Genomic DNA, 12,644 nt, shown 5'->3' on the forward strand with positions numbered 1-12,644 from the left:
TTTGGCAGGAGAATTTCTTCTTTTCCATATAAGGGAACAGAAGCACTGAGCTAGTTCATACATGCAGGGAAAAATTGCCATTTCACCAACACAGCCCTCAAGCCTTTGTAAACTTCCTGGTTCAACAGGTAAACCAAACCCATGAAGGTACAGCAGCCCCAATGTCTCTGTGCTCAAGAAAGCAACACTTGCCTATTTACCAAATAGATTTTCCAGTAAGTTGGCTCATAAAAACATGGGCTGCCTATCTTCTCTGAGATATAGTTTGGTTCAGGCAGATTAGATGGCATGAAAACCACTCCAGATGTGTTATCCTTAGAAGAGAAGTCTGGTATGGCATGGGAAATCCTTGTTTTCTATACTGGGGTTAAGCAGAACATAGCTGGTTCATACCACCAGGGAAAAATGGCCTTTACACAAACGTCACCATCAAGAGATTGGAAGTGCCTTCGTTGCAACATGTATTCAACTCAGTGAAAAGACACTAGCCCAAATGCATCTATGCTCAGCAAAGCAACCCTTGCCTTCTTCCCCCCCCCCCCGCCTAGATTTCTATACATGTTTTGGGAGATAAACCAAATGTTGTCTCTTGATCTCTGAGCACTCGTTCTGTGCATGATGTTTCAATCCCAAGAAAGTACTCCAAACTTGATCTCCTTTGAGGATAAACCTGCTTTGGCAGGAGAATTCCTTCTTTTCCATAGCAGGGGAAAGCAGCACTGAGCTAGTTCAAACAACCTGTGCAAAATGGCTATTTCCAAAACACCACAAACAAGAGTTTGGGAGCTTCCTGATTCAACTCTATCATCATATCTTTGAATGCACCCTAGCCGCATTGTGACTTTGGACTGGAAATCAACCCTTGCTTTTGCCACCGCTTGATATCTCCTATAATTAGGGCTAAGTATCCAAAGTGGTCTCTCATGACCTGGGAGCCCTGGTTTGGTGCAGGGACATTCCATTTCCTTAAAGGCATTTCAAACATATTCTCCTTTCAGGAGACAGCAGATTGGGCATGATCATGCCTTGTTTGAGCAAGTGGGGAAAAGCAGCACAGGGCTTGTTCATACAAACAGGGCAGAATGGCCATTGAAAAGTCTCCAGAATACAAGAGATTGCAAGCAACGTGGTTGCTTCGTACATTCGCTTCCATATACGGACTCCATCCCCAACACCTCTTTGCTCAGGAAAGCCACCCTTGCCTCTTTCCAACATCAAATTCTCCTATCGTTATGGCAAAGTCACCAATGTTGTGCCTCTAACTCCCTGAGTGCTGGTTTGTGTCAGGGAGTTTCCTTTGCTTTAAAGACATTCCGAAAGTGTTCTCTGTTCATGGAGTATTGGATTTGGACTGAGAAGTCCTTCTTTGCAATATTGGGTATATCAGCACATAACTCTTTGGTATGACCAGAACAAAATGGATATTTCCAAAAATTCACAAAGAAGAGTTTGGAAGCCTCATGTTTGCAGATGTTATTTTACTCAATGAATGGACACCAGACCCAAAGCGCCTTGGTTCAGAAAAGAAAAACTTGCCTCTTTCCTAAATAGACTTCTGCTACAATTGCAGGAAAAATTCATGTGGGCTGACTCTTGGACTCTGAGCCATGGATCATTGCACAGATGTCCCATCACTCAAAAGGCACTCCAAACGTGTTCTCTTTGGGGAGAATTTGAGGGAGCATGATAAATCCTTCTTTTCATTGTCAGGGACAAGCAGCACAGAGCTAGCTCGTACAACCTGTGTAAAATTGCCAATACACAAACTCAGCCCCAAGCGTTTGGAAGTTTCCTGGCTCAACAGGTAAACCAACCCCATTAAGGTTCAGCAACCCCAATGACACTGTTCTCAGGAAATCAACCCTTGCCTATGTTCCACCTAGACATTTCCAGTAAGTATGGCTTATAAATACATGTGCTGTCTCAACCTTTATGAGAAATAGTTTGGCCCAGGCAGTTTAGATGGCTTGAAAGCCACTGCAAACGTTTTCTCCTTAGATGAGATGCCTGATTCTCATGAGATATCCTTGTTTACCATCTCAGGGATAATCAGCACATAGCTCATTATTACAACCAGGGCCAAACTGCCTTTACCCAAACATCACCAACAAGAGATTGGAAGAGACTTGTTTGCAACGTGTATTCAACTCAGTGAAAAGACACTAGCCAAAATGCATCTATGCTCAAGAAAGCAACCCTTGCCTTTTCCCCCCTAGAATTCAACTACACATTGCAGGAGAAAAGTATTGTGTTACCACTTGCTCCCTGAGCACTGGTAACTTGCATGGAGATTCAATCAAATAAAAGGCACACCAACCTATATCTCCTTTGACAAGAGGCCAGATTTGGCAGAAGAATTCCTTTTCCATATCAGGGAAAAGCAGCACAGCACTTGTTAGTACAACCAGGGCAAAAGTCCAATTCACAAACACCACAAACAAGAGTTTGGATAATTCCTGATCCAACTGTATCATCAAATCCGTGAACACACCCCAGCCTAATTGTGACTTTGCTCATGAAATCAACCTTTGCTTTTTCACAGCTAGACTTCTCATATAATTAGGGCACAGAACACAAAATGGTCCCTCTTTGCCTCATAGCCCTGATTCAATGCAGATATTTCCCATTGCCTAAAAGGAACTACAAACATGTCTCCATTCAGGAGACGGCAGATAGGGCATGATCATGCCTTGGTTGCACAAGCTGGGGAATAAGCGCAGGGTTAGCACATACAAACAGGGAAGAATGGCCATGTAAAAAAAAAAAAAAACAACTCCATAAAACAAGAGATTGCAAGAAATGTGGTTGCTCTGCACATTTGGCTCTGTATACAAACCCCATCCCAAATGCCTCTTTGCTCAGGAAAGCCACCCTTGCCTCTTTCCTACATCAAACTCTCCAATCATTATGGCAAAGAGACCAATGTCCTGCCTCTTCCTCTCTGAGCACTTGTGTATGGCAGGGAGTTTCCTTTGCTTGAAAGGCATTCCAAAATTGTTCTCTGTAGAAGAAACATCTGATTTGGCATGAGAAATCCTTCTTTGCAATACCAGGGAATATAAGCTCATAATTGGTTCATACAACCAGGGCAAAATGGACATTTCACAAACTTAAAAAACAAGAGTTTGGAAGTGTCATGTTTGCAGAGGATATTCTAATCACTGAACGGACCCCAGCCCCAATGCCTCTTGGTTCAGGAAATCAACCCTTGTCTCTTTCCTAACAAGACTTCTACTATAATTGCCAGAAAATTTCCCATGTGCTTCCTCTTGTTCTCTCAGCCCTGGGTCATTGCATGGATATTCCATCACTAAAAAGGCACTCCAAAATATTGTGCTTTGTAGAGAACTCTGAGAGAACAAGAGAAATCCTTCTTTTCCTTATCAGGGACAAGCAGCACATAGACAGTTCATACAACCAGTGTAAAATTTCCATTTCACAAACTCAGCCCCCAAGCATTTGGAAGCTTCCTTGTTCAACATGTAACCCAACCCTGTGAAGTTACAGCAGCACCAATGCCTATGTGCTCAGGAAAGCAACCCTTACCTATTTCCCACCTAGACTTTTCCAGCAAGGGTGGCTCAAAAACACATGTGCATTCTATCTGAGATATATTTAGTGCATGCAGTTTAAATGGCAAGAAAGCCATTCCAAACGTGTTTTCCTTAGCAGTGAAGTCTGATTTGGCTTGATAAATCCTTCTTTACCATCTCAGGGATAAGCAGCCCATAGCTAGTTTGTACAACCTGGGCAAAACGGCCATTACACAAATATCACCAAGAAGAGATTGGAAGCAACTTGGTTGCAATGTGTATGCAACTCAGTGAAAAGACACTAGCCCGAATGCATCTATGCCCAGGAAACATCCCTTGCATTTTTTCCCCCTGGAATTCTCCTTCACGTTTTTGTAGATAAGCCAATAGGTGGCCTCTTGATCTCTGAGCACTGGTTCCTTGCATGGTGTTTCCATCCAATGAAAGGCTCTCTGAACTGGATCTCCTTTAAGGAGAGGCCTGATTTGGCAGGAGAATTCCTTCTTTTCCATAGCAGGGAAAAGCAGCACAGAGCTATTTCATAGAACCAGGGCAAAAGAGCCATTTCAAAAACACCACAAACAAAATTTTGGGAGCTTCCTGGTTCAACTGTATCATCAAATACGTGAAAGCACCCTAGCCCCCTTGTAAATTCGCTCAGGAAATCAATCCTTGCTTTTTCAAAGCTAGAGTTCTCCTATAAGTAGGGCATGGAGACCAAATTTGTCCCTATTCACCTCAAAGCCATGGATTAGTGCAGGGAATTTCCATTGCCTCAAAGGTACTTCAAACGTGTTCTCCTTTCAGGCAAGGGCACACTGAGTATGACCATGCCTTGTTTGCACAAGCGGGGAAAACAGCGCTGTGCTAGTTCATACAAACAAGGCAGAATTGACATCCCAATACTCCAGAATACAAGAGATTGCAAGCATCGTGGTTCATTGTACGTACACTTCCACATAAGGACTGAAACTCCAATGCCTCTTTGGTCATGAAAGCCACTCTTGTCTCTTTCCCACATCGAATTCTCCTAACATTATGGGAAAGAAAACATTGTCCTTACTCTTCCACTCTGAGCACTGCTGTGTGGCAGGGAGTTTCCTTTGCTTGAAAGGTATTCCAATAGTGTTCTCTGTAGAGGAAGTGTCTGATTTGGCATGAGACGTCCATCTTTGCCATATTGGGTAATATTAGCACATAGCTAATTCGTATGACCAGGGCAAAATGGACATTTGACAAACTTCAAAAACAAAGAGTTTGGAAGTGTCATGGTTGCAGAGGATATTCTACTCAATGAACGGACACCAGCTCCAGTGCTCCTCGGTTCAGGAAAGCAACCCTTGTCTCTTTCCTAATTAGATTTCTCCTACAATTGCAGGAAAAAATTCCTATGTGTTGCCTCTTGCACTCTGAGCCCTGGGTCATTGCACAGATTTTCTGTCACTCAAAGGCACTCTAAATGTGTTCTCCATTGTCGATACCTCAGAGGGAGCATGCAACATCCTTCTTTTCCATATTAGGGGCAAGCAGCACATAGCCAGTTCATACAACAATAAATTTTTCAATACAGAAACTCAGCCTTAAGAATTTGGAAGCTTCCTGGTTCAACAGGTAAACCAACCCCATGAAGGTACAGCAGCCCAATGCATCTCTGCTCAAAAAGCAACCCTTGCCTTGTCCCACCTATACATTTACAGAAAGCATGTCTCATAAACACATGAGCTGTCTCAAACTATATAAGAAAAATGTTGATGCAGGCAGTTTAGATGGCTTGAAAACCCCTCCAAACGTGTTGTCATAAGAAGAGAATTCTGATTTGGTATGAGATATCCTTCTTTTTCATCTTGGGGATAAGCAGCACATAGCTAGTTCATGCAACCATGGCAAAAAGGCCTTTACACAAACGTCACCAACAAGAGATTGGAAGCGACTTGTTTGCAACATGTATTCAACTCAGTGAAAAGACACTAGCCCAAATGCATCGATGCTCAGGAAAGCAACCCTTGCCTCCACCCCCTAGAATTTTCCTACATGTTTCAGGAGATAAACCAATTAATTTGGCTCTTACTCTCTGAGCACTGGTTCCATGCATGGTGTTTCCATCCCATGAAAGGTACTTCAAATTGGATCTCCTTTGAGGTGAGGCCTTATTTGGCAGGAGATTTCCTTGTTTTCATATCAGGGAGTATCAGCACATTGCTCGTTCATGCAACCAGGGCAAAAAGCCAATTCATACACACCACAAACAAGACTTTGGAAGCTTCCTGGTTCAACTGTATCATCAAATTGGTGAACACACACCAGCCCAATTGTGACTTTGCTAATGAAATCAACCCTTGCTTTTTTCACAGCTAGACTTATTCTATAATTAAGGGTACAAACCAGTGTTTGCTCTTCGCCTCAGAGCCCTAGTTCAGTGCAGGTATTTTCCATTGCCTGAAAGGCACTTCAAAGGAGTTCTCCTTTCAGGCATTGGGCATGATCATGCCTTGTTTGCACAAGCAGGGAAATAAGCACTGGGCTAATTCCTACAAACAGGGCAGAATGATCATCAAAAAAACTCCAGAAAACAAGAGATTGCAAGCAACATTGTGGCTGTGTATATTCGCCTCCTTATATGGACTCCATCTGCAATGCCTCTTTGCTCAGAAATTCCACCCTTGCCTCTTTCACACATCGACCTGTCCTATCACGATGGCAAAAAGACCAATGTCCTGCCTCTTCCTCTCTGAGCACTGGTGTGTGGCAGGGAGTCTCCTTTGCAAGAAAGTCATTCCTAAATTGTTCTCTGTAGAAGAAGTGGCTGATTTGGCATGAGAAATCCTTCTTTGCAATACCAGGGAATAACAGCAAATCGTTTGTACAACCAGGGCAAAATGGACATTTCACAAACATCACAAACAAGAGTTTGGAGGCATCATGATTGCAGGGAATATTCAACTCTATGAACGGTCACCAACCCCAATGCCTCTTGGTTCAGGAAAGCAACCCTTGCCTCTATCCTAACTAATCTTCTCCTACAATTGGGTGAAAAACTCCCATGAGCTGCCTCTTGCTCTCTGAGCCTTGGGTAATTTCATGGTTTTTCCATCACTCAAATGGCACTCCAAACATTTTCTCCTTTGTGGATAACTCTGAGGGAGCATGAGATATCCTCCTTTTCCTTATGAGGGGCAAGCAGCACATAGCCAGTTCGTACAACCAGGGTAAAATTACTAATTAACATACTCAGCCCCAAAATGTTTGGAAGCTTACAGGTTCATCAGTTAATCCAACACCATGAAGGTACATCAGGCCCAGTGCCTCTGTGCCCAGGAAATCAACCCATGCCTATTTCCATCCTAGACTTTTCCAGTAAGGTGGCTCATAATCACAAGTGCTGCCTCATCCTCTCTGAGCAATAGGCTGGTGCAGGCAGTTTAGATGCCTTGAAAGGCAGTACAAAGGAGTTCTACATAGAAGAGAATTCTGATATGGCACAAGAAATCATTCTTTTCAATCTCAGGCATAAGCAGCACATAGCTAGTTTGTACAACCAGGGAAAAACAGCCTTACACAAATGTCACCAACAAGAGATTGGAAGCAACTTGGTTGCCACTTGCATTCAACTCAGTGAAAAGACCCTAGTGTAAATGCATCTATGCTCAGGAAAGTAACCCTTGCCTTCCCCACCCCTATCATTCTCCTACCTGGTGCAGGAGATAAACCAATGTGTTGCCTCTTGCTCTCTGATCAGTGGTTCTGTGCATGGGTTTCCATCCCATGAAAGGCACTGCAAACTGGATCCCTTTGAAGAAAGGCCTGAATAGGCAGGACAATTCTTTCTTTTGCATATCATGGAAAAGCAGCACAGAGCCACATCTTACAACCAGGGCAAAGAACCATTTCAAAAACACCACAAACAAGAGTTTAGGAGAATCCTGTTTCAACTGTATCATCAAATCCATGAACACACAACAGCCCCATTGTGATATCTCTCAGGAAATCAACCCATGCTGTCTCCACAGTTAGACTTCCCTAATAATTAGGACACAGAAAACAAAGTCATCCCTCTTTGCCTCGGAGCCCTGTTTTGGTGCAGGGACTTTCCATTGCCTGATATACACTTCAAACTTGTTCTCATTTATGGAGTCTGCAGACTGGTCATGATCATGACTTGTTTGCACAAGTGGGGAACAAAACACAGGGCTAGTTTGTAAAAACAGGGCATAATGGCCATTGAACAGATCCAGAAAAAAAATAGATTGCAAGCAACTTGGTTGCTTTGTACATTCACCTCTGTATACAAACCCCATCCCAAATGCCTCTTTGCTCAGGAAAGCCACCCTTGCCTCTTTCCTACATCGACTTCTCCTACCATATGGAAAACACACCAATGTCCTGCCTCTTCCTCTCTGAGCACTGGTGTGTGGCAGGGAGTTTCCTTTGCTTGAAAGGCATTCCAAAAGTGTTCTCTGTAGAGTAACTTCTGAGTTGGCATGAGAAGTCCTTTGAAATATTGGGGAATATCAGCACATAGCTTGTTTGTACGACCAGGGAAAAATGGACATTTCACAAACTTAACAAACAGTTTGGAATAGTCATTTCTGCATGGGATATTCAACTCAATTAATGGACACCAGCCCCGATGCATCTTGGTTCAGGAAAGCAACACTTGACTCTTTCCTATCTAGATTTCTCCTACAATTGTGGGAAAAGTTTCCTGTGCTGCCTCTTTCTCTCTAAGCCATGTGTTATTGCACGGACTATCCATCACTCAACAGGCATTCCAAATGTGTTCTCCTTTGTGGATAACTCTGAGGGAATATGAGAAATACTTCTTTTCCTTATCAGAGTCAAGCAGCACATAGCCATTTTGTACAACCAGGGTAAAATTGCCAATTCACAAACTCAGCCCCTATCTTTTGGAAGCTTCATGGTTCAACAAGTAAGCCAAGCCCATGAAGTAGCATCAATGCCTCTGTGCTCAGGAAAGCAATCCTTGCCAATTTTCCCACCTAGACTTTTCCAATAAGTATGGCTCATATACACAAGTGCTGCCTCATCCTCTCTGAGCAATACTTAGGTTCAGGAAGTTTAGATGGCTTGGAAGCCACTCCAAACATATTCTCCTTAGAGTAGAATTATGACTTGGCATGCAAAATCATTCTTTTCAATCGTGGGATAAGCACCGCATAGCTAGTTCATACAACCTGGACAAAATGGCCTTTACACAAATGTCACCAACAAGAGACTGGAAGTGACTTGGTTGCAACGTGTATTCAAATCAGTGAAAAGACACTAGCCCAAATGCATCTATGCTCAGCAAAGCAACCTTTCCCCCCCCCAGAATTCTCCTTCACGTTATGAGAGATAAATCAATGTGTTGCCTCTTGATCTCCGAGCAGTGGTTCCTTGAACAGTATTTTCATCCCATGAAAGGCACCTCAAACTTGGTCTTCTTTGAGGAGAGGCCTGATTTGCCAGGAGAAATTCTTTTTTTATATATCAGGGAAGAGCATCAGAGAGCTAGTTCCTACAACCAGGGCAAAAGAGCCATTTCACAAACACCACAAACAAGAGTTTTGGAGCTTCCTGGTTCAACTGTATCACCCAATCAGTTAACATAACCCAGCCGCAATGTGACTTTGCTCAGGAAATCAACTGTTGCTTTTGCTACAGCTAGATGTCCCCTACAATTAGGGCACAGACCAAAGTGGTCCCTCTTGGCCTGGGAGCACTGGTTTGGTGCAGGGACTTTCCATTGCCTGAAAGGCATTATAAACGTGTTCTCCTTTCCAGAGAAGGCAGATTGGGCATGGCCATGCCTTGTTTGCTGAAGTGGGGAAAATAGCACAGGGTTATTTCATACAAACAGGGAAGAGTGACCATTGAAAAAACTCCAGAAAACAAGAGATTACAAGCAACCTGGTTGCTTCGTACATTCACCTCCTAATACGGATTCTTTCCCCTATGCGTCTATGCTCAGGAAAGCCACACTTGCCTCTTTCACACATCGAATTATCCTACCATTATGGGAAATACAACATTGTCCTGCCTCTTCCTCTCAGCACCGGTATGCATCAGGGATGTTCTTTTGCTTGAAATGCATTCCAAAACTTCTCTTTACAGGAAGTCTCTGAAATGGCATGAGACGTCCTTCTTTGCAATATCAGGGAATATCATCACATAGATAATTCTTACGACCTGTGCCAAATGGATATTTCACAAAGTTCACAAACAAGAGTTTGGTAGCATCATGGTTGCAGAGGATATTCAACTCAATTAATGGACACCAGCCCCAATGCTGCTTCATTCAGGAATGCAACCCTTGCCTCTGTGCTCTCTAGACTTCTCCTAAAAGTGTGGGGAAAAAATCCAATGGGCTGACTCTTGCTTTCTGAGCCCTGGTCCATGGCACGGACTTTTTTTTTTTTTTTTTTTGCTATTTTTTGGGCTGCTGCCCCAGCATATGGAGGTTCCCAGGCTAGGGGTCTAATCGGAACTGTAGCTGCCAGCCTATGCCAGAGCCACAGCAATGCAGGATCCGAGCTGTGTCTGCAACCTACACCACAGCTAATGGCAATGCCAGATCATTAACCCACTGAGCAAGGGCAGGGACTGAACCCACAACCTCATGGTTCCTAGTTGGACTCGTTAAGCACTGTGCCACGACAGGAACTCCTACACGGATATTTGATCACTCAAAAGGCACTCCAAATATGTTCTCCTTTGTGGAGAACTCTGAGGTAGTGTGAGAAATCCTTTTCCTTATCAGGGACAAGCAGCACATACCCAGTTCGTATAACCACAGTAAAATCGCCAATTTACAAACACAGCCCCCAAGAATTTAGCGGCTCCTTGGTTCAACAGGTAATCCAACCTCATGAAATTACAGCAGCTGCAATGCCTTTGCACTCAGGAAAGCACCCCTTGCCTATTTCCTACCTAGAATTTTCCAGTAAGCATGGAACATAAACATCTGTGCTGCCTCATTCTATCTGAAACATAGGTTTCTGCAGGCAGTTTAGATATCTTGAAGGCCACTCCTAATGTGTTCTCCTTAGAAGCAAAGTCTTATTTGGCATGAGAAATCCTTTTTTTCCATCTTGGGGATAGGAGCACACAGCTAGTTCATACAACCACAGCAAAATGGCCTTTACACAAAGGTCACCAACAAGAGATTGGAAGCGACTTAGTTGCAACGTGTATTCGACTCAGTGAAAAAACACTAGCCGAAAGGCATCTGTGCTCAGGAAAGCAACTCTTGCCTTCCCCCCCCCCTGGAATTTTCCTACACATTGCAGGAGATAAACTAAAGTGATGCCTCTTGATCTCTGAGCACTGGTAAACTTCACGGATTCTCCATCCCTCAAAAGGAAAACCACCATTGCCTCTTTCACATATAGACATCTATCATTATGGCAAATACAGCAATGTGCTGCCTCATCCTCTCTGAGCACTGTTTGGGGCAGGGTTTTTATTGTGCTTGAAAGGCATTCCATAATTGTTCTCTGTAGAGGAGCAGTCTGATTTGGTCTGAGAAGTCCTTCTTTTCAATATCAGGGAATATCAGCACATAGCTAGTTCCTACAACCACAGCAAAATGGACATTTCACAAACTTCCCAAACAAGAGTTTGGAAGAATCGTTGTTGCAGAGAATATTCAACTCAATGAACAGACACCAGCCAAAATGTGTCTTGGTTCAGGAAAGCAACCCTTGCCTATTTCTAAACTAGATTTCCCCTAAAATTTCAGGAAATATACCAGTGTGCTACCTCATGTTCCCTGAGCCCTGGATCATTTCATGGATTTTCCATCACTCCAAAGGCAATCCAAACGTGTTCTCCTTTTTGGAGAAATCTGAGATGGCATGAGACTTCCTTCTTTTCCATATCAGGGAAAAGCAGCACATAGCCAGTTCATAAAACCAGGGAAAATTTGCCATTACCAAACTCAGCCACCAAGCATTTGGAAGCTTCCTGGTTCAACAGGACAACCAACCCAGTGAGTGTACAGCAGCACCAATGCCTCTGTTCTCAGCAGAGCAACACTTGCCTATATCCCACCTAGACTTTGCCAGGAATTTTACTTCACAAACCAATTTGCTACCTTAACCTCTCTGAGCAAGAGGTTGGTGCAGGAATTTTAGCTCTCTTGCAAGCCACTCCAAACATGTTCTCCTTACAAGAGAAGTCACATTTGCATGATAAATCCTTCTTTTCTATATCATGGATAAGCAGCACATAGCTCTTTTGTACCAGCAGGGCAAAATGGTCTTTACACAAACATCACCAACAAAAGAATGAAAGTGACATTGTTGTAATGTGCATTCAACTCAGGGAAAAGACACTAGTCCAAATGCATCTATGCTCAGGAAAGCAACCCTTGCCCTTTTCCCCCTAGAATTCTCCTCCATGTTCTGGTATATAAATTAATATATTGCATCTTGCTCTCTGATCACTCGTGCTGTGCATGGATTTCCATCCCATGAAAGTCACCCCAAACTTGATCTCTTTTGAGGAGAAGCCTGAGTTGGCAGGAGGATTCCTTCTTTTTCCATAGCAGTGAAGAGCTGCACAGAGCTAGTTCACACAGCCAGATCAAAATAGCCATTTCATGAACACCACAACCAAGAATTTGGAAGCTTCCTGGTTCAACTATATCATCATATACATGAACACATCAGCCACATTGGGACTTTGCTCAGGAAAACAACCCTTTCTTTTTTCACACCTAGAATTCTGCTAGAATTTTGGCACAGAAGACCATGGACTCCCTCATCATCCTGGAGGCCTGGTTTGGTGCAGGGACTTTCCATTGCCATAAAGGCACATCAAACGTGTTCTCATTTCAGGAGACGGCAGATTTAGCATGACCATGCCTTGTTTGCACAAGCAGAGAAAAGCGGCACATGGCTTGTTCGTCCAAACAGGGCAGAATGGCCATCGCAAAAACTCCAGAAAACAAGAGATTTGGAAGCCTTCTGTTTGCTTCGTACATTCACCTCAGTATATGGACCCAACCCCCAATGCCTTTTTAGTCAGACACACCATCCTTGCCTCTTTCACATATATAGACTTCTATCATTATGGCAAATACACCAATGTGCTGCCTTGTCTTTTCTGAGC

The sequence above is a fragment of the Sus scrofa genome, chromosome 1 (assembly GCF_000003025.6).
Source record: "Sus scrofa isolate TJ Tabasco breed Duroc chromosome 1, Sscrofa11.1, whole genome shotgun sequence".
Lineage (NCBI taxonomy): Eukaryota > Metazoa > Chordata > Mammalia > Artiodactyla > Suidae > Sus > Sus scrofa.